We start from the raw sequence: 27,375 nt of genomic DNA, 5'->3' as shown, positions 1-27,375 counted from the left end.
TAAAATTCATGCCCGCAATTTATTAAAAGACCTATCATGCATGATTGATACTGGTTTCTTAAAGGGCACGAAGCTGATGCAAACATCAAATTTAGTTATGCCTGTTTATAAGACTTAAGCGTTGCCAATACTCACAAAGATTTTTGGGTGACAACCTTGGTAACAGTTATCGAACAGGTAATGCAATGCATATATATTAAGACAACATTTTTCAAGCTTTTTAGTACCGCAATTTTAGGAATTATAAAAGTAACTTCTCTTTTAGCCCAGTGGCCAGCAGTTTGTTCAAGGGACGAACGAAAGACACCCGACGCAAAAGCTTAGACGGCGCAATGGACAGCATGGTCGCACATATCGTCTTCCACTAACGCGATATTTGTTTACCACGCGGGAAAGGCGCCTTCGGGGCGTCGCCACAGCGGCGCCGGCGAAAGCGCGCCTGGCGCTCAACATGACACCTTCCAGGTGTGTGTCCTCGGACGGCGGTAGATGTAACTTATATAAAGGTATACATGCTGAAAGCGGCAAAGTAACCGATAACTGAGTAACCCTTACGTGTATACGTATATAAGGGTTACGAAGATATAGGTTACATTTGTACCTTATAAATTATAGGTTACAAAAATTCGAAAATGTATACCTCTATTAAGGGTTACCCAGCTTAGAGTGTACGTTTTAAGCGCCTCTGATATTTCAGATCGTTGGCTGGTGAGCAATGAAACAAAACTGAATTTTTTTAAAAGTAAAATCAAATATTCGTTGTCACCAGTGCATGACCACAGTAAAAGCTATCTAGTCACGAAATTTAGAATTAGACACGAAATGCCAAGAAAAATAGGGAAATAAACTAGACAGCTCGCTACAATAAACCAATTCGTAAAATTCCTCAATGTCTATAAAGTAATGATTCAGACGGGTTAGTTAAGATGTCGGTGGGTTTACACACCCAACGTGCTGGGAAGCCCATGAGCTCTCAATATTAACATGTTTTTAGTGAAGACCGTCTTCCTTCATTAAGCTGCTTTGCACATTGATGCCAGTCTGATAAATGTAGTCCTGAATTTTTGTTATGATCAATCTTTGTATGGGAACCATATATTTTTGTATGATGTCGCTGTGTATTTCTGAAACTGTATCTAGTCACCAATTCCAATTTGTTGTGGTCAGGGTTTTTCAACTAATTCGTAGATTTTTTAACAATTATGGTATATTTTGAGTGCCTAAAGGAATACCTCATTGCATGTTTAGCCTATGTAGTGTTGAAAGCGGACATTTTGCTTCGAAGTGGAATGTCGGGCTAGCAACAAGGTACTTCGCGTGCTGCTCACTTTCATTCATGCCATTATTTTTTATATTATCATTTAAAATTAAAAGCCAACCAATTTGCTGTCGTTTTAATTTTGTCACCTACTTTATACTTTTTTTTTAACTTTCTGTAAGGATTGACTATCCATATTTTTATGATACTAAGGCGTTGGACTGGGCTAGCTGGTACATGTTTGAATGGATGAAAAACCATAGGAAAACCCAGGACACAGAAGAGAACGACGGGACAAACTTGTGCCGTCATTCTGTTTTAACTGTTTCGTGTGTTTACCACTGGTTTTTATGCATTCAAACATTTTTATGAGTTTGTTGAACAGTGATCAGTTTAGCTGCTCAAACAATTTTTGGCTGCGAAGGCTCCCTGTAGCATTTATATAAGTGCTCTCTGCTCTTTTTTTGAGCCAATACCCCATCACCAGTCTTCATGAGGTGGTCTTTTGTAGAAATGAAGTTGAAATAAATATTTGTTTGCATTGCTTTACATGTTTAGAAAGAATTTCTTGTTCATTCTTGTTTCTTTCAACCCTGTTTCAGAATCCTGCTTAAGGCATTTCCTCTGTTATTTTTTTTCAGAACCAGGAAGGGTGCTCATCCTCGGTTCTTGCTGAAGCAGCAGTATCCATACTTCACACGTGAGCTCTGAACACACTGTAATTATGGTATGAAACATTCTACCAGTATAAGCTTGCTTTGTAGACGTCATTGTAGATGTCAAAGCTCTTGACAGTGTAGTCCAATGTCTGGTGTAACGGGCGATGTCTACAACTTGTAAAAATTATTTTGTGGCTATAATGTTTGAGATTATTTTAAAATGCACGTCAACTACTATTTAGAATCGCTGTCTAAATTGGCAGCCATTTTCCTGGTGGATACAGAAAGTGAAAAAGCGCATGTGTAGAGATTTCAGTGCACCTTAAATGTCCCAAATTTGCTAAAGCTAATCCAGAGCCCTCCCTGTGGTGCACTTCATTACCCATGTACAGTTTTGCGTAAAAACAGAAAAATTTATGATCAATCTAAACTTATTTTAATGTTTTTAAATACAAATATTCTCAGTTTAAGCTGCTATATTTAGAGTAAAATATTTTGTAACAATTATATACCTACCAAAGGTTTACAGAAAAGCCTTTTGCTTTTGGTTATGCACCTTCTTATCAAAAGAAAAATGTTGTTAAGAAAGGCAGAAGAAACCCAAATATGGAAATTAGCAAACCCTAAAGCTGCGGATAGACTGAATGTTTTGTAGGGAATCTTTTGCTGATTTGAGTTCTAGTCAACTCTAAAAAAGTCTATCGACGTAGAATGCTTGCCGTGAGGCACCGTGTAATACTAGCCAAAACTAATGGGCCTGGCTGTTGGCTTTTCATTTGCAACAGTGACAAATGACCCCACATCCACTGGCAGGGACATAATGCAAGGCACCATGTACAAGCTAGCCTCATGATAAAATAATGTTTTATGAACAATGACATTACATTTCAACCATGGGCTTCACCAGGGAACTTGTATGCATCGTTCTGTGATGTTCGCAGTTCTTGTTATTGCTATGTGGGGTCATTTAGTCTAAAGGTATGCTTATAAAACTCCATATACCACGAAACCTTGCAAGTGCTGTACCATATAAATATTTTTTCGTAAAGCCAAAAGAATAATGCCAACGAAAATAAATGGCTTGGGTACCCAACTTTTATAAGTAGATTATGAGCCACAGTAAGGAGGCAACTATATTATGAGCCGCATTACGGAGGAAACTATACATTTTGCATTTGGTCTTCCTTCGTATTGAACCTTCCTACTCAGCCCAAGAATAAGGCACTAAACATTGCAGGTATCTACCTTGATTGGAAGTTTGATGCAATACTGAGAAGCCAAGGGTTTTAAGGTTTAAGGAAGTTTTGTGTGGTTAAGTGTTGCACACCTAATTGCTTTCACTGCACGGCATGGTTAGGCTGTGCAGTGAAGCTCGAAGGATGTGTACTGCAGTTCGGCAAAGTGAACATATAATTAGTTTTTTACGAAGTTTTGGATAATCAACTACCTCTAAAGTTATAACTCTGTACTGCACTCTTAATCTGGTTCCATGTAAGTTCCAGTTAAACGGGGCGATCCACATATTTTTATCTGGATCTAAACAAAGAATAACCGGAACGAGAGATATAAGTGGATCTTATCTGGAACTGTTTATTTGTTTTCTTTAGGTTTGTGGTTATTATGTGGAACCGAATAAATGAGGGGATGCGCTGTCTGCCGTTCCAGTTACTGTTCCACTTATGTCCCAGTAAAAATTTTGGACAGTGCTTTTGTATATTTTTTGCTCGTGTCTTGTTCCACATAACTTGTACGCTGCAGTGAAGTATGCACTGAATCGTGCATTAACTGGAACAATGAACCACATATATATTTGACGCGCTTTGGCGCACAAGCGCACGCACACGCTCTTGCACGCACACGCCCACAGACATAGATACAGACACGAACGCACACCCGCGCACCCACACATACACACACACATGCATGCAGTCACACACGCACACACGCACGCACCACATAAAATTTAATAAACTTCGTCGATATCTATGGGACTGTCTTAGAGCAGTTTACTTATATAAGACGGCTAAGACGTATTTTTAGTGACGTTATTTGACAGAAAAAAATATGTCCACTGCTATAACAACACCGTACAAAGCATGAAAGGTGCGAGAAAAGGGTATCTTAGCGAAAATAGAAATTCCACGAACCCCTTTCAGATTGTCTGCGGCGCTCAGACCGCTTTAGTGAATATCGTCTTTTGCTAATTGCAGACGTGCAGTACGTCTGAAATCACCAATGACTTGAATTTGAGAAGGACCAGATGTCCTCAGGTTCTCCTTCTGCGTTTGGGACAGAGCCGTGGTAGTGCTGAAGAATTCATTGAGCTTTTGTGGATACCTCATAAAGAAATATATATAGTTGTTGAGACTATTGCATGTTCTGCATTTGGTTCACAAAGCGTCGCAGAAACATTGTTTTTTGCTCAATGCTCAGCCATCAGCTCGCTGCGTTGTAGCACGTTCACAATTTTAAGTGCTTTACAGGAACGTATAAATGGCTACAATCTGCTGCAAAATAGGCACCTAGTCTACGTTATTTATGCCCTGATGCGGTATATACATAGTGTTAACCGACTGTGCCGCATTTTACACTGCATGCAGCATGTCACGCATGCAGTTATATATGCTTGGATGCTCGTTAGCATTTTTCGTCTCGTGCATGCTATTAAGGGTGACTCACCTGATCCAATTCATATGGGACTCACTAATTCATGACGCAAATTCATGAGACTTGCTACTTCAAAAGCACCATGTACCGATACAAGAAGTTTTACAAATTCACAGAAATGACACTAACGACCCGGTTTGCTTCTTCTAGAAATACAGTAGACCCTCGTTAAGACGAGCTTGGTTGAAACGAACACTGATTAAGAACCACAACATTTTTCTCTTGTAACGTCCACAATGCAATACACCTACGCTTAAGACGAATTTCGGATAATACGAATACATTTTTACGGTGCCTTCGGGTTCGTCTTAACGGGAGTCTGCTGTATATCATTTCTTTGCAGAGATAAAAAACAAGAAATGCATTTTGGTTTATCCAGTCTTCACTGCAAGGCGCTAGCGGTCTACCATGCGAGAGTTTTATTGCTTTGTTTCAGTAAGAAGCGACATATATCTAAAATAAGCTAACTAGGCCGTTGTGATTATCGGTATGTATTTGTAAAACTATTCGTATTGGTGCACGATGGTTTTTAAGTCCGTTGGTCATGACGTAGTAAGTCCGATAGGAATGCTAACAGGCGAGTGCCTTTTAATTTCCACAAGCAAAAACAAAAGCCTCTTTGCAGGGAGCGGTTGACTGGGTGAACGGAACTAAACTTGGACAACTAAATATACCACGTGATACCTTCATTATTTTGTATGTATTAATGCTGAAATGACATTGTAATTCCTAATTATGCTGTGCAGTAACGGCAAAAATGCGCAGAGTTAACTTGCTGTTGTTGTGTCTTGTCATAGTAATTGAAGTTCATTGAATGATCCGCCTTCTCCAGCTGCTTCCCCAGTTGCTGTTTTCCTGTAGTATTGGTGTTCAGGAGGGAAAAGGGCTGGGAAACGGGCCGATGTATTATTACTCGCTAATTAGCTGTAAGTAGCTTTATATAACGTGGGTATCTAAGAGCGTCGCAGTATATTTTATTGACTACGGAAAGGCTTGTTGTCAAGAAAAGCAGTAAATGAAGCCACGCCCTTTTGCGTTCATTGTAAACACTAACGCAGAAATTGTAATCCAAAGTTAAGCTCGGATATCGCACGTACTCACGCCCCTCCGCGAGAAACACTTTAGCCAGTACTAACGCGCTAACGCGGCTATTATCTGAGCTTTGTTTCGACCTCAGCGGGCGTAAACGTCCGCTTAGACGCATATGCCCGTTTTCCGAATCAAATAAAAGTCATCACGTGTGCCGAGTTTGTATGAGCTCTTATGCGGGCGCATCGCCGAAGCCTCCGCGAGAACGAGTTTGCCGAAGCCATGAGGAAAGGACCGCCACTCCAGTAGCGCATTCCATGCGCATGCGTCAGCAGCAGCACGGCAGAGCTGTTTTTGCGTTGATTCACGGTACAGTGGGGCTGCAACGGGTACGACGACGACGGATGAAAATCGGGACTGCGTCAACACTTTGAACGACAGCAGCGCTCCAATCTTCCAGGATTCCCTCCGCTAATTTTACGGTCTTCCGCATGCAGCGCCACCAGTGGCATTCCCAAGCGGGTTTCTGAATTGCTCGCGCGATGCGCCTGATATTTACTAAAGAAATTCTCGGTCACGCTGGCGAGAACCGTTAGCGCCGTTAGCAGTTTGATTGGGTTGATTGCGGCGTGCATATGCGAATTTTTTCATATCCCCGGGCTGTATTTCCTGCTCGACGAAGTGGAGTTTTGCCAGGAGGCGCAAAAAAGGTCAGTGCTGCTTATTTATGTGCTGGTAACGGTTGTTGTTCAGTGACATCCTTGTTAACTGCGTCCGATAAACATACCGCTTCTCTGCCCGTTCTTCGTGTGTCGTCCATGCTTGTGGTCGCGGCGTGTAACATTTTGTGTTGGAGAAACGTTTGCAGCCGTAATTTACCAAAACTTCCGTATTCGTGGGTCAGAGTCGGCTGGACATTTCTGACTGCGTACGTTAGCCATTGCTATAAGGAAGTTGCTGGTTTGCGCGTTTCATGATTGGATGTTCCCTTACTGTGTGGCTTTGCTTAGTTGTATATTGACGGTTGCTGTGTATCTCTGCGGTAGCGTATCTTCTCGGGTTAGTCGCTCGCGATAATCGCGCGTGCACACGTGTACAACTTCCAAGCAAGTTTATCGGAGTGTCCGTCCTTAGATTTATTGGTATTTTTAAAACTTGCGTGGTAATTCCGGCGTTGTGTTAGTCTGCTGAGTAGAATGCATTTACTGTGGTTACCAGACCGGGAGTCTTCGACCTTGCCCGTTGCGCGCAAGGTAGACGCTATTTCGAGTTGTGTTGATGTGCTTTCAAGGCGTCATCTTACGTTTATCTGTTCCATGTTTCCATGTTTCATGTTTATGTTCCATGTTTCTTCCAATTCCTTTGACCGATTGAGATGATCTATTTTAAATAACATTGCCTGAAGTGTAGAGAAATGGAAGGTACAGTTGTTGTCTTAGTAGTACCGCAGTAACAAACGTTTCTTTTGTAGAGGGGAAGAAATGTGGAAACACGCAGCGGGTATATAGAAAGTGTGCTGCCGTTTCTATGCTGTTAATGTCAGTGGTAACGTGAGACTTCAGGATAATTAACCAATATCCGTAATTAGTGGTTGCTACTTCACGAACCGCGTTAGAAATAAGCCACTCTTGCATTTTTATGCCGTCAATGTCGGTGGTAACCCGAAAGTCGAAATAATTTACGACAACGCTCAGGTGATAAGTTCTTGCATCACTATGTGCACCCAACATTAACCCATCAGTGTACTTCCTTGAACTTAGAAAATATACTGCGAGAGCAGATTGCTACATTCTGTATTCGATCTGTATAACCTCTCCAGATGCAGACTATGGCTGACTGTGGAGACATTTGTCTCTACACTGGTAGTTTGCGACAATTGTTTTCCTTTGTCTGAAGAACAGAAATTAAAACGAATTTTTTCCATTCCTTACATATACCTCTGAAACCATGGCTGTGGCATTCACTGTGGCTGAAGACATCTTCGGCACGCCGAGGCGTCGTCGTGACAAGTGTGGAAGATTATGAATGCATTGTGGAAGTCATAAAGCCACGAAAGAGTGCCTCTTGAGTGTTGCGTATTATACAGACGTTCACCACTCCGCATGGAGCAATGACTGGTGAGCCTAAAAATGTTCAAATATTTTTATATTTAAAATTGTTTCGCCTAAAACGTTACCAGGGCTCGTGCTGCAAAATAAATTTTAGCACAACTAATCAGGCATTGTACGAGATCTTGTAGTACTCGCTTCTTAGAGGGAAGCGTAAATTTATGCTTCGATATTTTTATACTGTTTTTATTTTCTAGGAAATAGGGCGGACCGGGACTTAAAACAATGGAACAACGAATGCATACTGCGATTTTCCTGGTTCTTGAAGGCGTGTGTTCACCGTTCTTGAAGGCGTGTGTTCACAAAAAGGAAACACATGAAAGCCGTTGTACGGGATGAAATCATTGCATTCTACAAGTAAGTACGCACTCCCAGTTCTGGAACTTTGATGGTCCCTTTTTAGGTAGTTTCAATATACGTAATGGCTTCGGAACACCATTTCAGTGACAACTTCACCTGTAGGTGAAAACGACAGTAAGAGCTTTTGGGAACACGTTGGCAAAACTTTCCTGGAAATGTACTCCGAGGAGGCCCTGCCAGGAACGCCTGCATCTTAATTTTAGTTGGGTAAGTTGGCATTTTATTTTTGTGGGACTCAATTTATGGTAGTGTTTATTGAAGCTGGCATTTTATTTTTGCGGGGCTGAATTTGTGGTAGTTTTCTTTGTAGCAAAATCTTACTGTTAAAAGTAAATCGTGAACTCCAATATTGCAAAATACCTTCACATTCAGCCTGTTTCGGATGCTGCAACATGTGGACAAAAAAACTATTATTTTGCATTCAAGTTTTGCAAACATTTTGCTTTCACATTGAGAGTTGCTGCTGTGATAACACGGCACTACGGCCACGCCCAGTGCGGTTGCTTTCCAGAATTAGAGAACGGCCATTGACAGCCTGTGCTAATATTTTTTGTACATTGTTAGCAGCATTCCCGGAAAAGAAACCAAGAAATAGCTGATATTTCAATCAATTACTGTGCTATAAAAGAGGTATCCTAAGCAACTCACTCATTTAAAGCCATCGTCTAACAAAATTTTCTTGTTTCTTCCTTAAAGGTACATGACGTGGTCCAGTTATTCTCGAGGTCCAGTTATTTTGAGAGAAGAAAATGGCAGCGTTAATATTGTCGGCAAGAAACACGTCATGGATTTTCCGCCTGCGTTGTCACATCAAGATGTGGTCATCCTCCTCGCCGTGTATTTCATCTTAATCTCCTGAAACGTATGCGACTTTGGAGAGTTCTTGGGACTTTTGCAGAGAGTTCTTGGCCATTTAACAGTGGCCTGGTGTCATGTAAGTTGAAAGCTCTGTTGAAAGACGATGTGGTCTCTGTACTTGGGGTTTTAAATTATTGTTAGACGTTGAAGCCTATTCGGAAAGATATGTCGTGGTTCAAATGATTGGTAGATGCAAGCGGCATGTCAATTGCAAAAGTGAAGTCGTGCTTTCCTTTGCAATTTTTCAGTATTGGCCCAAAGCGCAGGCTGCCTTTGCAGCTGCTACTCTGTTAATGTAGTTAATGTCACTGCACTGTAACGTTTTTATTATTCAAGTGCAGCTCGATTTTTTTTTTCTATGGCAGTGCTGCTGTTGATGGATGCAAACGTGAGAGTAATTATTTACTCAGACGGTTTGGGGCTTTATTAATCAATTTTGTACTGTATCTTAGCTGACACCTAAGCCCTAGAAGAATGCGAAATATACATATTTGGCTTGAAAAAGTTGTTTACTTTGGACTAAGTTGCATTTCTTGCTTGTTAGAGGCAGTGCTTTGGTCAGCATACTGTCGTCATGATAGTAGGGTTTGTATAGCACGCAACTGTGAATTTTACCTCAGATAAATGTTCCGGCTGGAAAAATGCTTCCAAGTTCGCTTGGTAAAATTGGTCACCTGTATGTTTCAATGCTACCTGGCTTGGTTATTTGGGATGTCTGAATTGTTCTTGAGGGAATTAATAACGTCTTTAGAGTTAGGCTGCTTTTTAAATTTTAAAATGCGTAACATGCTCCGAGATATCTGGTTTGCAAAATTTTGTAATATTCACAATGGGTGCTATGAGCTTTTTTTTGTATAAGTTATTTTAAATAGCTACAAATTGTTGGAGAAGCAACGCGGCTTCAGTGAAAGGCTTTTTCAGGGCGCGTATATAGTCGGTTTTGGCTACAGTTAGCTTGATATTACAGTTAGCTTGATATTGATATATGGTGTATGTTTTAGTTGGGCAATAGTGCCACATGCTTCCGGAAAGTTTTTCTGTGCAAATGTTATATTGTTAGTATTGGCTCCGGTGTTCTTTCCCTACACTCTTGCAGGTCTTGTGATAATCCAACCGTGTATGGCTTGTATTTTTGGCTTTTCCCTACAGTTTAATAGCAAACTGCATATTTTGGAACCGGGATGCGTAAACATGTCATGGCAAGCGCTGTGGGTACTTCCGCATTTGCGGTACCTGATTTCATGTGATAAAACAGCATATTTTATGCTCACTGTTGTGTAATGCTTTTTGAGTTAGTGCGAGGGTAGATGTACAAGTATGTTTGTGACGCGGATGCGCTTAAAGCCATCTTTATTACCTATGTTTTTTTAGCAAAAAAGAATGGTAAATATTAGCGAAAATAGGAAAATGCCACTTAGATCGTTTTGGCCACTTGATATCGTTTTGGTATTTGATCCTGTACGCTGGTTATTTTCTGCCCAAGTGGAAACAGATATGTCTCCTTTTCTCAAATGTACGCAATAATACGACCGAATAAAATTTGCTTAGTGTTTTGAAAAGCATTGTATCAGTGCTAATAGTTGGTTTGGTAATGTATTTTAATGCGAGTCTTGTTTCTTTTACATGCAGCCAAAACCCAGAACAGGATGCGGCAGATGAAGCCAAAGTCTCTGTGTGCCGCTCCAGGTATCTCAGACCAACTTGAACTGTGCTCCGATAGGCAACTGTTGGGAACTGTCAGGGACCACACTGCTGCGGCGGTTTCTGTTTTCCCATTGTTGGTATCACTGTGGGCCATATGTCAAGGCTCCGTTAGAATGGTGCTTGCGGTTTCCTTCTGATACCAATGCATCCGGCAGCCTGGCAAATGACCTCAGTTTATACCAACAGGAAAGCAGATATATTGGAAAAGTGGAGTCCCATAGACAGCTTCTCAACGTCTATCGGAACACCGTTTTATATAAACAGCTGGTCTGAAGGTACCTGGAACGGCGCACCGGATAAAGCCATAATCATTTTACGTGGAGCAGTGATCCGTATACTTTTATTTGGAACGCCGATCCAGATAATTTTGCTGCAAAAATATGTGGTGCACTGTTCCACTTACATTTTCAGGATATGTGGAACACGGTTCCAAATATATAAGTGGAACTTTTTTGCAAAAAAGTTCCAGTTACTAAGTGGATCTTATGTGGATCCAGATTAAGAGTGTGAGATGTGGCTCCTGACTCTTTAAATTGATGTTTTAACAATCGGTGACACAAGTTCAAGGAAATTATCAGCTGACGTTGAGCTTCAATGGAAAGCTTGAAAGCACGAATGTTTCATACCATAATCGTGTGTAATATTGTGCAATATGTGGTCTCACACCTGCGGCACCATTTGTGAACCGAGGATGACGCACCCTTTTTGTACCCCTTTAGGTGGGTGCTTTTGCAGAAGATGCTCCTACAGATTGGGGTGCTAAGTAGCACCCTAGGATACTTTTAGGCCGAAAAGGGTGTTATAAGGCACCTGTCTTCTGGGGTGCTTCACAAAGGGTGCTCCTGCGGCGACAGAATCCAAGCACCCTAAAGGGTGCAAAATATTCAGTTTTTAGGGTGCTCCTGCGGCGACAAGCTGAAGCACCCTTTTGGGCGTAAAAAGTTTTAGTGTGTAGGCTCTCAGAGCAAACGAGATGGCGGTCTAGCGAATTGTTGACCCATAAACACCAGAACTCGTTCCAACCAAATACAGAATAATAAAAAATGCGTACTTACTCGAACAAAAACGATGTTTCCAACGTACAATTTTCCTTCACTGTCGTCTTCATCTCGCGGACACACGAACACGCTTTGTTCTGATGCAATGTCATCCACTTTTGACGCGCAGTATTTTATCCGGCGATGATCGTTCTTCCGGGGTCCCCATGTTCAACACACGCGTAGGTTGGAAGGGTAGACATCACCCATAAAGCTTTTATAACTGATTTAAGCTTGAAATAGATAAAACTAATCAAATCACGCCAGTAACCACTCGGCACAAAACGCCATTAAAAACACACAAAAAGTGAGAGATAGTTGCCAGACTTCAAATGCAGCACCTCTATGTTTGACGAAAATTGTGTTAATACTGTAATGTTGGTAATTATCATTCTGCTTTTAAAATCTGAAATGTGTTTATAACTTAAATTTAAGGTTTCTAAACACAAAAATTGAATACACATAAAGTAATTGACATATATACTGATATTGTAAAGAGGTTTTGACGTTTGTTTTGGTTTTGTTTTCACGGTGGGCTTCTCAAGCGAGAAGGTGCGAGAAAACGAGCTACTTTGGGTTTAGGAAGGGGGCGGTAAATGACGTGATAGAAAGCAAGGAACAGGCGCTTACCCTGGTCGTAAAAAAAAGAGCTAATAAAACTCTCACCTAAAAAAACCAGGTTCGACGAGGAATCGAACCATTGACCTACAAAACAGTAAACGGACGCGTTAACACTGAGTGTTGGACCTTGTCGCTCCCCATTATTTTCCTACACAAGGGTTCCAGGTACAAACAAAACAACAATGGTGACATGGGGCAACCCTGCCGGACTGATGAGCGGACGTCGATCCGCTTTGACAGCTCGCCATTAACTATAAAACTCGTTGTGCAATTTGAGTACGCCATGCGCACCCCTTTACAAAGGATCGACCCAAGCCCCACATCCTCTAGAATGGAAAAAAGGACTTCGTGGGGGACTCGGTCAAACGCTTTGGAGAGGTCGATCTGTAGCATGGCTATGAGTAACTCACTGTCGCAATATTCGACAATGCTTCGGGCCACATGGATATTCGTGAATATGGACCTGGCTCGTATACCACACGTTTGGTGGCCTCCTACGACGTCTCCTATTACAGATTGTAGCCTATTTGAAAGTACTTTCATAAAAATCTTATAATCTACATTGGTGAGTGTTACCGGCCTATAGCCGTCTACACTCCTTAATTTGATTCCATCCTCACACTTCGGAAATAAAATTGTGTGGGCTCGCGAAAACGAAATGGGCCGCGCCCCCTTATCTAGTGCTTCTGCGTAGACTTTCTGCAACACTACTGCAATCTCCTGTTTGAATTCCTTTTAAAAGGAGGCCGTGAGACCATCGGGTCCTGGTGACTTGCCCGGGTTTAGGTCCTCTATGGCCCTAATTATCTCAGTGCCGAAATTTCAAGTTCTAATGCTTCAGTTTGCTCAGACTGTAATTTTGGTAAACACGATAAGAATCCCTCCTTAAACCCCTTTTTGGGGGGCGTCTGAAGGGAGAAGAGTTGAGCATAGTGCTCTTCGAAAGCTTTTCGAATGGATTCCTGGTCACTTCTCACCGCGCCTTTATACTCTATTGCCATGATTTCGTTTCCCCTGGCGTACGTCTTTTCATCTGATAAGGCTCGCTTCGTTGGCGTTTCACCTCCTAAAAATTTTTCCGACCCTTGCCAGGATGATGGCGCCTCTGTACCTCTGTTCGTCTATAACTTCTAGTTTTTGCTTGATATTTCTCGGCAGGCGGTGTTCGGGGCGCCTAAAACAACTCTATACTTACGTAAGTTGTCAACGGATATTGTCGCTTGCGTCTATAGTTTATGCTGCATTTTTGAAATTCTGGCTGTCCTAACGCTTGTTTGTCACGCACCGGTCTTGCAGACGAGGCCGCATTGCTAGCACTGCAACGATTGAGCCAAAGCTCCCTTATTTGACTCAAGAAAAGCTATCGCAGTCAACCCGACCTTTTCTGCGCAAGCCACGGTAGCCACGAAATAAATGGAATGTGCCGTTAGAATTATGGCGTTGATAACGCTTGTTTGTCCGGCACCGTCTTGCAGACAAGCAACGTCGCGCTAATACTACAAGCGATGTCACTCCTGGCATGTCAGGCGCATCAAAACCGTCGTGTAAAAAGACTGCTAACAGTGCGAAAACCTCCGAGTTTGTAACAAGTGGGGAATATTAAAAAGCGACCGATGCATGCGGTGGCGGCGACGTAATAGGTACAGCAAACAGGTAGGCAGAACGGCAGCGACGAGCGAAAATGATTTTACACGACCGCCCCCCCCCCCCCCTTCGGCCTGCGCAAAAAAGGAAGATAGAACACCTGCATACACGCCCTCGAAGAAAGCTGTACAGCCGATTCAGTTTGTTGTGGACGAAGAGCAACCGAGGCTGCAGCCACAAACGATTGTGCTTGCCGTGGTATGAGCCAAAGCATATCTTCACATCGTTATGTTATCGTCCGTCTGACTGTTACTTATTGAAGGGAAAATTCAGAACACAATTAAGCGTTGACGTCTAGCGTCTATGCCAGACATAGACGCTGCTGTTTAGGCCCTAAAAACCACCTTCAGGGCGTCTGTCGGTTCTGTCTGATGGCGCGCTCGCGCCGCTGATTAGAAAGAAGGCGTCTGTTGGCGTTCTCTGATCGTGTTGGCGAGCCTGTAAACGCCATCATGGTTAAACTCCCTGTTGGAAGACTACGGTTTTGGGACGATAGAGTGCCGACAGAGCTTCTTATTGGCCCCACAAACGCCGTCAAGGTTAAACTCCCCGTTGGAAGACTAGGCTACTGGAACGATAGAGTGCCGACAGAACTTCGTATTGGCCCCAGAGGCGTGCTGTGAGCCCAACAAGAAAGTCTTGTTGGACTTTTTGCCCGGGGCATAATAATACGGGAACAAATTCATAGGTAAATTCGATTTCGTTGAGGACACCGATGCCTCGCGTAAAAGTTTTATTTATAGGCATTACAAGAGGCATTTTGTATCCTTCCCTTCCCGTGCACCCAGACATCGAAACGAACCTTGTGATACACTCTAAGAAGTAGATTAGTGCAGAGTGGAATTTAAACATTCAGCACGTTTTGTTCAATTTACGAACAGCAATTTTAGAGCATTTCCCCTGGTCTATATGGAGAGTTCATATTTAAACCTCTCAACGGGAGGTGAAATAGTGCAATGTGCGGTTTAAACATGCGGTTTAAAACCCCCCTCCAAAAAAAAATTTGCCCCCACAAATTCGCTCCCCCCCCCCCCCGCCGCCGCCCTAATAAAACCAATCTTTGGGACCTATAGATTACAGAAAAATTCCACCAAGCCATCACAGACGGGCATGACATAATATTGCAGTATCTTCCAGGTGACTGGGGAGTCATCGGTAACATATCGGCTCATGAAGCTGCCCGTAAAGGCCACGAGAGCGACCGCACCATCCTGTTTCCGCTTTCAAAGACCCATGCCGTGAGGATCGACGCTTCACTCCTTTGCACGCAGGATTACCATGCACCACACTTTCGAATCCCCGCCTGTTTAAAGGAGCCATGAAGAGAAAATGCAAGTTGGTTTTATTCGAAAGATTTCGTGTTTTATAGTGCCCCCAGCGCTTGTCCGGATACAAACGGTGCTTTATTCACTGAGAAATTAAACAATTTAGGTTAAAATTTTGATTTTCCCGCTCAATCGTGCGTTTTCGTGGTCCCAAGTGACATCACTGAAACCGACCGCTCTGCAGCCTAGAGTACCTTCATTCACGCATCCGCCGTACAGGGTAGAGACACGTATACGCTGGCGCCGCCATTTTTGGTTGCTCGCTCGCCGCCGAAGCAAGTCATTGTGTCAAAACCGCGCTAAAATTATCGCCGCAACGCGGTTTACTGAAGAAGATTGAATCATATTGTCTGTTTCGCGTTGCTAGGTCTCGTGGGAAACGAAAAGAATAACGCGCTGAGCCCGTTGGCCCAATTGCGGCGGCACGGGACCGTTCGAAGGTTGTCTCCACCCTGTACAGCGGGTTTGGTTTGTTCCCGCGTTTCTTTACGTTCCGTAGCCTAGATGGCGCCACCATACCGTGGCAAGCGTTTGGTTTGTTTTTGCCCGCATTTAAACCTGGCTTGTTTTTGTTCTGGGAGAAAATATTCGTTCCCTGAAACAGTGCTCGCTCGACAAATGGGGTCACGTAAGACACCGTTGCTTGCGTCAATCGGCCAGTGTCGTCTGAGACAACCCCAAGCCCCGTAGTGCTGTGCAGCGAAACCAGGCATGCTGTGCGCAGTACGAACTGCAGAACGCATCAGTACTTCTATGTTTACATGTGCTTTCGTAACTTCCACTGTTTGTCCCATCATTCTTATTGCTTTGTAAAGAATGTGCCCTAAATTTAAGCGCAAATCGCTCGTTCGTCTAGTTTGTAAGTTCTACCTAATTTGCGTCTGCTTCTGCCAGCCTCCGCCAATCGCAGAGCTTAGCTCATGTGACGACATAGGTTCTGTTGCGGGAAATGAGCTGGTGGGTCGCATGACCATTCCCGTTTTTCCTAATTATGTAGCTTAGTTGAGCGAAGTTTATACGTTAAAAGTGGTGTCAGTATGATTCTAACGAGACAATCTTTTGAATGAACCAAACTTGTGTTTTCTCTTCATGGCTCCTTTAATCAACATCACCTTCTTTAGCGCCGTCTTCCGCATATGTGCTGTCTCGACCCCAGTCGACTCTACTTTGTAGAGTGCGGTTGGGAGTATACCGTCACGAAAGTGCACTCGTTCCTCATCGGGATGGCCGGCAGCACCCACTGTGACACCTGTGGGGCGGACTACAGGGCCTCTGCTGTGTCGCTGCCCCGAATACTCGTCGGAGAGAAGCATGCTGGCCACCGCGCTCAGCCGATTTGACAATCGACCATTTACAGTAGAGACTATCCTAAGTCACCGCCTCCACCGACCCCACAGAAGGCGACAAAATCCCTTCTACGTTTCCTGACCAAAATGAATTTGCGTGAACTATACTCCGATACAAGTCAAGAAAAAAGGGGCGTCGCCTAATCCCCCACTTCCACCACCCCCTTCCAGCCAATAGTGTCGCTCTATCAAGGTGACGTCGTGGCCGACCGCATTGCACCTGCAGGCAGCGCTCGGAGCCACGCTTTCCTTAATGCGTCCGTGCCGAAAAGTAGTTCGTAAGGGCGCCTTCACTTTGAGCGGAGATAAAAACCTTAGCTAAAATTCTTTATCTGCCCGTTTTAATGCAATGCGTGAAAGAATTTATCGTCAGCTGCAGTAGCGAGTTTCAATTATATTCCTGATGGTGAATTTCTGCTCTTCCGGGTTTTCTCTCAGCCGCTTGCTTCTGGCAGCTTCTGGTTTTATGCATTGCCGGCCCCATTTCCTGCCATGGATCCCGAAGAAGTCGCATCTGAATGTGCTTCATCGTTCTCGACTGAGAATTGTGGTGCGTTGCCATCTACGCCACGCCGATGTTACAAGAAAAACAAAAGCGGCCGTGTCATCTGCAGCTGCGGACGGGAGATGATCCGGAACGCGTACGTTCGTTTGCGGCATCTTCACCCAGAGCGCAGCGTTGAAGAAACGGCCGCGACCGTGAGCGATCTTCTTGGAGTCAGCGTGAGCTTGGTGATGGACGTGAAGAAGGAGATGAAAAATAACGACGGAAATGTTGCGACGCCCTCCCGAAAGCGCCCGCGAAGCGCCGGAAAGAGACGACGCACATAAGTGTACGACGACTTCACGAAGTGCGCATTGCGGTCGTCCGTGCATCGTTTTTTTCGCAGCAATGAGATTCCGACAGTGAAGGCAATTGCTGCGGATTTCAACGCTAGCGGCGATGTTACTCCTCTCAAGCCATGGACTGTGCGCCGCCTGCTGAATGACATCGGGTTCAGGTATGAGAAGAGGGGCCGGAACTCGCTGCTGATCGAGCGGGACGACATTGTCGCGTGGCAGCAGAAGTACCTCTACGACGTCGCCAGGTACAGGATGGAAGGACGAAAAATCTTCTACCTTGATGAAACCTGCACACTAAAAATTTTTACGCCCAAAAGGGTGCTTCAGCTTGTCGCCGCAGGAGCACCCTAAAAACTGAATATTTTACGCCCTTTAGGGTGCTTGGATTTTGTCGCCGCAGGAGCACCCTCTGTGAAGCACCTCAGAAGACAGGTGCCTTATAAACACCCTTTTCCGCCTAAAAGTATCCTAGGGTGCTACTTAGCACCCCAATCTGTAGGAGCATCTTCTGCAAAAGCACCCACCTAAAGGGGTACAAAACGGGTGCGTCATCCTCGGTTCACAGGTGCAGCAGGTGTGAGACCACATATTGCACAATATCACACACGATTATGGTATGAAACATTCGTGCTTTCCAAGCTCGGTTCTGTGAGACATTCCATTGAAGCTCAAAGTCAGCTGATAATTTCCGTGAACTTGTGTCACCGATTGTTAAAACATCAATTTAAAAAGTCAGGAGCCACATCTCAGTACAGTTATAACTTTAGAGGTAGTTGATTACCCAAAACTTCGTAAAAAACCAATTATATGTTCACTTTGCCGAACTGCAGTACACATCCTTCGAGATTCACTGCAGACCCTAACCATGCTGTGCAGTGAAAGCAATTAGGTGTGCAACACTTCAACCACACAAAACTTCCTTGAACCTTAAAACCCTTGGCTTCTTAGTATTGCATCAAACTTCCAATCAAGGTAGCTACCTGCAATGTTTAGTGCCTTATTCTTGAGCTGAGCAGGAAGGTTCAATATCAAGGAAGACCAAATGCAAAATATATAGTTTCCTCCGTAATGCGGCTCATAATATAGTTCCCTCCGTACTGCGGCTCATAATCTACTTATAAAAGTTGGGTACCCAAGCCATTTATTTTCGTTTGCATTATTCTTTTTGCTTTACGGAAAAATATTCATATGGTACAGCACTTGCAAGGTTTGGTGGTATTTGGAGTTTCATAAACATACCTTTAGACTAAATGACCCCACATAGCAATAACAAGAACTGCAAACATCACAGAACAATGCATACAAGTTCCCTGGTGAAGCCCATGGTTGAAATGTAATGCCATTGTTCAGAAAACATTTTATCATGAGGCTAGCTTGTACATGGTGCCTTGCATTATGTCCCTGCCGGTGGATGTGGGGTCATTTGTCACTGTTGCAAATGAAAAGCCAACAGCCAGGGCCCACTAGTTTTGGCTAGTATTACGAGGTGCCTCACAATAAGCATTGTACGTCGATAGACTTTTTTAGAGTTGACTAGAACTGAAATCAGCAAAAGATTCTCTACAAAACATTCATTCTATCCGCAGCTTTAGGGTTTGCAATTTCCATAGTTGGGTTTCTTTTGCCTTTCTTAACAACATTTTTCTTTTGATAAGAAGGTGCACAACCAAAAGCAAAAAGCTTTTCTGTAAACCTTTGGTAGCTATATAATTGTTACAAAATATTTTACTCTAAATATGGCAGCTTAAACTGAGAATATTTGCATTTAAAAACATTAAAATAAGTTTAAATTGATCATAAATTTTTAGCTTTTTTTACGCAAAACTGTACATGGGATATGAAGTGCACCACAAGGAGGGCTTTGGATTAGCTTTAGCAAATTTGGGACATTTAAGGTGCACTGAAATCTCTACACATGCGCTTTTTCACTTTCTGTATCCACCAGGAAAATGGCTGCCAATTTAGACAGCGATTCTAAATAGTAGTTGACGTGCACTTTAAAATAATCACAAACATTATAGCCACAAAATTAATTTTTACAAGTTGTAGACATTGCCCGTTACACCAGACATTGGACTACACTGTCAAGAGCTTTGACATCTACAATGACGTCTACAAAGCAGGCTTATACTGGTAGAATGTTTCATACTATAATTACTGTGTGTTCAGAGCTCACGTGTGAAGTATGGATACTGCTGCTTCAGCAAGAACCGAGGATGAGCACCCTTCCTGGTTCTGAAAAAAAATAACAGAGGAAATGCCTTAAGCAGGATTCTGAAACGGGGTTGAATGAAACAAGAATGAACAAGAAATTCTTTCAAAACATGTAAAGCAATGCAAACAAATATTTATTTCAACTTATTTCTACAAAAGACCACCTCATGAAGACTGGTGGTGGGGTATTGGCTCAAAAAAAAAAGCAGAGAGCACTTATACAAATGCTACAGGGAGCCTTCGCGGCCAACAATTGTTTGAACACACCTAAACTAATCACTGTTCAACAAACTCATAAAAAATGTTTGAATGCATAAAAAACCAGTGGTAAACACAGGAAACAGTTAAAATAGAATGACGGCACAAGTTTGTCCCGTCGTTCTCTTCTGTGTCCTGGGTTTTCCTATGGTTTTTCATCCATTCAAACATGTACCAGCTAGCCCAGTCTAACGCCTTGGTATCATAAAAATATGGATAGTCAATCCTTACACAAAGTTGAAAAAAAAAGAAAGTATAAAGTAGGTGACAAAATTAAAACGACAGCAAATTGGTTGGCTTTTAATTTTAAATGATAATATAAAAAATAATGGCATGAATGAAAGTGAGCAGCACGCGAAGTACCTTGTTGCTAGCCCGACATTCCACTTTGAAGCAAAATGTCCACTTTCAACACTACATAGGCTAAAGATGCAATGAGGCATTCCTTTAGGCACACAAAATATACCATAATTGTTAAAAAAGCTACGAATTAGCTGAAAAAACCTGACCACGACAAATTGGAATTAGTGACTAGATACAGTTTCAGAAATACACAGCGACATCATATAAAAATATATGGTTCCCATACAAAGATTGATCATAACAAAAATTCAGGACATTTATCAGACTGGCATCAATGTGCAAAGCAGCTTAATGAAGGAAGACGGTCTTCACTAAAAACATGTTAATATTGGGAGCTCATGTGCTTCCCTGCAAGTTGGGTGTGTAAACCCACTGACATCTTAACTAACCCGCCTGAATCATCACTTGATAGACATTGAGGAATTTTACGAATTGGTTTATTGTAGCCAGCTGTCTAGTTTATTTCCCTATTTTTCTTGGCATTTCGTGTCTAATTCTAAATTTGGTGACTAAATAGCTTTTACTATGGTCATGCACTAATGACAACGAATATTTGATTTTACTTTAAAAAATTATAGTTTTGTTTTATTGCTCACCAGCCAACGATCTGAAATATCAGAGGTGCTTAAAACGTATGTTGGCATTTCCTTCCTGCAGTGTAGTACAACTAATCATGACTTTTACCATAATTTGTTCACAAATCGTAATATGTGGAAAGTATTCAGCTTAATGAAAATGTCATTTCAGAAGCATGCACAATCAACAAGGCCTCAATGACTCTCATGACGTGGTCCACTTGTTTCTGTCACAAATAACCTGAGTGCAGACACATTCCACCGAAGACGAAGGTAACATGCCCTCTTGGGTGATGAATATTTAAAAAGCCTTACGAGTAAATTTGCTGCTGAGCACGTGAAATTGTGGCATTAAAACAAAAGATCCCTCTGCGGCATCTTTCACTTGGAGGAGCGCTTGACCACAAACTTTGAGAAGCTGGAAAATGCTCCATGAACCGCTCCAGCCAGCAGAAACGATGCAGGACACAAGTTGGTAGGCGGACCGTTGGCATCCTGCGATTGTGAAGATATTTCTGTTTAGAGGATGCTCTTCTTTTTGTACCACTGTTTATTTCACCTTTAACAAGCAGCTGAACTCCTTAACGTTCGCATAATAAAATGCTGCAATGCGGAACAGTTAGCAGGGTTACCTCAATTTCGCTTTTCTACGAATTAACACAATGTAGGTAATCTGCACACAACTACAATCAAACTACAATTTTCGCCTACTTCACTGCTAACATCAGCGTTTGACTGCTCAAGCACAAATACAGGTTAGACATGTGAGCAATCTGCTAAACGTATCCCCACAAACTGAACAATCAGGCATCAGAAATCGGCAAGGAAGGAGGTGTCACGTTTAAATGGCACTTTTTTTGTTCAAAACATAAACAACACCTGGAAGCTTGAAGCGTGAGAGGGGGTCTTTCACGCTGACAATGTCAGAACATAGCTTGCTAGTGGGCACCTGCACGATGTGCACAATGTGTTTCTTGAAAACGCGTGCGAAAGTTTGATTGATGTGTAGGACGAGAATTGCAGCACGTTTTGACACAGGCCTTGTGGACGCTTCTGCCTGCTAATGTCAATGTGGATTCTTGCTAGTCGCCCTCTTCGCTTCTTTCTGAATATAATGCTTTAGGCATTATATTCAGGACAACGACTGCATCAAAACGTGCAGCAATTACCTACGTCCCACACATCGGTGAAACTCTCGCACACATTTTCAAGACACGCAGTGCATACATTGTGCATGTGCCCACTAGCAAGCTGCGTTCTGACATTGTCAGCGTGAGAGACCCCCTCTCACGCTCCAAGCTTCCGGGTATTGTTTATTAGATTCCATGCGCTGAATGCAAATCAGTGTACATTGGCGAAACGGGCAATCTGCACAGAAGATTAATGCAGCACTGGAACGAAGTGAACAAGGGCCATGCAAAAACAAGTCCACTGGCAGAGCACCGTGAGAGGACGGGACACGTGGTCGACTGGAACAAGACAAAATTACTGACAACTGAGTGCAATCTATCTTCTCGATTACTGCTTGAGTCCCTCATTGTTCAGACGACGCCCAACATTATCAACATAATGGATGGCAGTCTGCACCATATCTATGCAAACTCATTGCGCCGCGTAATGCCCAATATATAGCTTCGTTTTCCACGACACATGCTCACCGTGAACAAGCAACAAACCGTTAAATGGCTTTCTTGACTTGGTCAGTGACCTACGTTTCATCACTGCAATAATGCTTTTACCTGCCTACACGGCATTCCGTCAAACACTGAACTACACCACATGAGCCATTGGCGTTCTTAACCTGCACCAGAGTATATAACCTTTCACTACTGCTATGAGATAGACCCATAAACGCACTTCAATATGGCCTTTATATTTAGCTCTTGGAAACATTATGTATAATTTTACCTTTAGGTTGCACCTGCTACAGCAGCTGGTACTATACCAAAAACATGAAAAAAAAAAACGGTGGTTTAACACGCCAAAGCTACACTTGGGATATGGGGAGCACTGTAGGGGAAGGCTTCGCATTAATTTTGACCATCTGGGTATTTTTGTGCGCATCGAAATCTCCAAACACGGGCGTCTTTACGTGTTGCCTCCATCTGAAAAGCGGCTACACCAAGCGGTATCTAACCGACATTCGCCTCCACAGCACACCACCCTAGCCACGGCAGTGGGTTAAACATATGAAATAAAGCGAGTTTTGGAGTGCAAATGAAAATATTAATCACACGTCTTATTTTCCCAATCGATGTACCTTTTGAAATCCACCATGCAATCCCCCCTCCCCTACCGGCCTACCAAAACACCTTTGTCTCAAGAGGTAATCAGGCTGTTGTTAATGAAGTAAGTATTTACAATCCGAGACTTGCCACCGTTAAAGTCATGCACTTTGTTTTAGAGATAGGCGATATTAGCCATTTGCAGCACCAGGAGTTAATTGTGTTAAGATCTGATTGAAAGCATTGACGGTAGTAGTTGAAAGAAATTGTGTGATAAATTACAACATCATCTGCAAATAGACCTACATGGGAGGATATGCAACATGGAAGATAGACCAAGCAACCTGCCTGGGGGGACAACAAAGTGGCACGAGCAAAAGAAGTATATAGTTATTAGAAGTAAACTGCATTTGAGAAGAATGAAAATCTTTTGCTCAAGTGAGGACATTAGGGTGAAGTTTGAGAAGTAGTCTGTGGTGTGCAATGCGAATGAATGCTTTAGAAAAATCGAGAAAAACTACCGCAGTTTGTAAGCCTGTGTCAATGGATCAATGTAGATCGTGAACAAATCCTGAAAGTTGTGTTTCTCAAGTAACCCTTGTGAAAACCGTGGTGATACTCGAATGTGATATTGTGATTTTATAAATAATTAGCGACCTGAGAGTGGATGAAATGTTTCCTGACCTTGCATATGGTACTTGTTAGGGAAATTTAATGGTGAAGTACCGTCTCCTGATTTAAAGACTGGTGCTACCTCGACTATCTTCCAACCATTGAGATTAGTGCCTGTCATGAGAGACTGCGAAAAAAGCGCTGTCAGAATTCTACAGACTGCGGGATGTACTTTTCGGTATAGTATGATTATTACCAGTATGATCTGAAGTAGACCAGTTTGTATTGCAAGTTTAAAACCATATCGAAAGATCCTAAATGTTTGCTTGGCTTGATTACATACGAATACTTGCTTCAAAGTCAGTTCAATTTCTCTTCTTGCCCTTTAGTCGTCAGCCCCAGATTCTCTTCAATATCTCTGCTAAGCAATGACACGCTCCATAAGCACAGCACTGCTTCATGAAAATGTTTCAAATAATCAGAGGCCACAGCACTGCTAACAGGTATACATCATGGCAAGTTCCACAACATGCAATAACTAACCTGAAAATACATAATCGGTGGGTGCACCGATATGGCAGCAGTGCCTGGACCGATGTGTCGAGCAAATGCGCTGACTTCTGAACGGGTGGTCCAAGCGGCCAGATGATGGATGAATGACCATTCCTGGCGGCAAAGCGTACGGAGCACCAACGAAAGGCCAGGCAGTACTTGGGTACAGCAGGTGCAGTGTCGGTTGGCTAAGGGAGGCCCTGGCAAAGACTTTGAAACTGGACTGGAAGGCAGCTGACCCAGGACAGCCAGCAGCAGCACCTGCAGGTGCATAATCTGTGAGTGTGCTGACACTTGTTGAAATACAAGAGCACACACAAAGCACGAATGCTTACATCAAGTAGATTTTTAATCGTTTAAAGACAGTAACCTCCAAGGCACTAATAAGAACATTCCCGGAACACCCCAAGTGAAATTTAGGTCACAGTAAGAATGTATTTATTAGACCCGCAGGTACTGTGAGTGGGGTATGCATGATATATGCAAAGCTAGCTACTGAGCTAATTTGCATGGAACGCATGCTAGCAGCTCATCTGTATCCCTTGCTTTCAATCGGAACTGGTGTGTGATAGTTGAGGCTCCTCCATTTCAATGTCTGACTTGTATCTGCACGTTCAATTCTCCAATATAAATCGAGTTGAGTGAGTGCCTACAGCTTTCTTGTTAGTCTCTGTATGGCCTGCGGTTTTGCGAAAATGAGAACTTGCGAATTGGCTCAATTTTCTGCACTAATTTAAACAATACATATGCCTCTGATATCAAGCCCCAGACTTCCCGAGAGCTACTCTGACAGAATCGGCAGGCGCCTCGTAGGCGTTGTGACATCTCCCCCACTACCCCGAGACTATGCTAACTCCCTGCGAGGCCACATGCGCGCATTTCACCTTCAATTTGCACGTATGTGAATTCTATACCTCTATGAACTCTCAGACGGGCGTCGTCATATTCGTGCCGGACTCGTGAAACTCGGCAACGTAAATTACCGCACTCGCTCGCTGGCGCGCGGCCCGAACTCTCTCACCGTTTCCGGCCCTTGCATACTATTTTCTCCACCTTGCACTTTGTAAATTCTCATGTTTAACTACACCTCGTGCGCCCTCATCTCTTGCCTGCTTTTCTTCCAGCACAACTCCGTCAGCACCCGGTCGACGCGTACGCTGTCGGGGCGCGTTGGCGAGCGAGTACGGCAATTTCGCTGTTGTCAAGCTTCACGAGAACGGCACACATATCGCGGCCTGAAGACCGCGAGGCGTACGGTCGCCGGTCTCGCGAGCGCAATAGCTGCGAAGCGCACTGCACGGAATTCGTGAAGGGGGGGGGAGACGCCAGCCATGGAATCACGTGTACGCGTTTTCACATGCACTTCCAGGGAACCTCCTGTTCATGTTATTTCTTGGTATACCGCGGGTATTCACGAGGGAGGACTAATCACAGCGTTGTGCCACTCACGCGAAATTGCGACTGCGATCTGCAACCGCAAAGGCGCTGTTTGAGAGACACATAAACAAACGCCCCGGTGTTAAAGAGCCTTGCGTGATGTGAAATTATTAGCAGCCGTGTACCATAGCGCGAGCATCATAGCCAAGGTCTAGTTTCAGCGTAAATTGATGCTGACTTCTGCGGAAACGGTGGACTGGGCGCCAAACAAGTATACTAACTCACGTAGGCTCTCAGAGCAAACGAAATGGGGGTCTAGCGAATTACTGACCCATAAACACCAGAACTCGTTCCAACCAAATCCAGAATAATAAAAAATGCGTACTTACCCGAGCAAAAACGATGTTTCCAACGTAAAATTCTCCTTCACTGTCGTCTTCATCTCGCGGACACACGAACACGCTTTGTTCTGATGCAATGTCATCCACTTTTGACGCGCAGTATTTTATCCGGCGATGATCGTTCTTCCGGGGTCCCCATGTTCAACACACGCGTAGATTAGAAGGGTAGACATCACCCATAAAGCTTCTATAACTATGATTTAGGCTTGAAATAGATAAAACAGATTAAATCACGCCACCAACCACTCGGCACAAAACGCTATGAAAAAACACACACAAAAGTGAGAGATAGTTGCCAGACTTCAAATGCAGCACCTCTATGTTTGACGAAAATTGTGTTACTACTGTAATGTTGGTAATTATCTTTTTGCTTTCAAAGTCTGAAATGTGTTTATAACTTAAATTTAAGGTTTTTAAACACAAAAAGTGAATACACATAAAGTAATTGGCATATAATATACTGATATTGTGAAGAGGTTTGACGTTTGTTTTGGTTTTGTTTTCACGGCGGGCTTCTCAAGAGAGAACGTGCGAGAAAACGAGCTACTTTGGGTTTGGGAAGAGGGCGGTAAATGTCGGCGTGATAGAAAGCAAGGAACAGGTGCTTACCCTGGTCGTTAAAAAAGGAGCTAATGAAACCCTCACGTAAAAAAAAAAAAAAAAAAAAAAAAAAAACGTTCGACGAGGAATCGAACCATTGACCTACAAAACAGTACACGGACGCGTTAACAAACAGCTATGTCGGCGGGCGGTGTTCGAGGCGCCTAAAACAACTCTATACTTACGTAAGTTGTCAACGAATATTGTTGCTTGTGTGTAGTCATCGCCTCCTTTAACGATGGTCTAGTTTATGAGTTTATGCTGCATTTTTGAAATTCTGGCTGTCCTAACGCTTGTTTCTCACGCACCGGTCTTGCAGACGAGGCCGCATTGCTAGCGCTGCAAGCGATTGAGCCAAAGCTCCATTATTTGACTCAAGAAAAGCTATCGCAGTCAACCCGACCTTTTCTGCGCAAGCCACGGCAGCCACGAAATAAATGGAATGTGCCGTTATAATTATGGCGTTGATAACGCTTGTTTGACCGGCACCGTCTTGCAGACAAACAACGTCGCTCTAATACTACAAGCGATGTCACTCCTGGCATGTCAGGCGCATCAAACCCATCGTGTAAAATGACTGCTAACAGTGCGAAAACCTCTGAGTTTGTAACAAGTGGGGATTTGCGGTGGCGGCGACGTAATAGGTACAGCAAGCAGGTAGGCAGAACAGCAGCGTAGGGTTACAACCTTTCCCCGAAAAAAAAAAACGGGCCTTCCGGGGGGGAGGGGGGGGGATTGT

The 27,375-nt window shown here is 43.3% G+C and overlaps 2 long non-coding RNA genes across 3 annotated transcripts; one reads left to right on the top strand and one right to left on the bottom strand.

Moving 5' to 3' along the window:
* The first annotated feature begins 6,049 nt into the window (after positions 1-6,049).
* LOC144149946 (uncharacterized) lies at positions 6,050-10,476 on the top strand. Of its 2 annotated transcripts, XR_013318396.1 has the most exons (5): positions 6,050-6,323; positions 7,589-7,730; positions 7,919-8,078; positions 8,166-8,288; positions 8,778-10,476. It is a non-coding gene; the product is annotated as an uncharacterized LOC144149946 (long non-coding RNA). The 2 variants fall into 2 exon arrangements; XR_013318395.1 differs by having other exon boundaries at positions 6,051-7,730.
* A 9,155-nt stretch (positions 10,477-19,631) lies between these two features.
* On the bottom strand, positions 19,632-26,359 carry LOC144149943 (uncharacterized). The gene is made up of 3 exons (XR_013318394.1): positions 26,025-26,359; positions 24,250-24,519; positions 19,632-21,364 (listed from the first exon to the last, which is right to left on the bottom strand). It is a non-coding gene; the product is annotated as an uncharacterized LOC144149943 (long non-coding RNA).
* Positions 26,360-27,375: the final 1,016 nt, after the last annotated feature.

Source organism: Haemaphysalis longicornis, unplaced genomic scaffold, assembly GCF_048455015.1.
Source record: "Haemaphysalis longicornis isolate Haplotype H1 unplaced genomic scaffold, Haemaphysalis longicornis Haplotype H1 scaffold_8, whole genome shotgun sequence".
In the NCBI taxonomy this organism is placed as follows: Eukaryota; Metazoa; Arthropoda; class Arachnida; order Ixodida; family Ixodidae; genus Haemaphysalis; species Haemaphysalis longicornis.
This window is presented reverse-complemented; position numbering and strand designations above follow the sequence as displayed.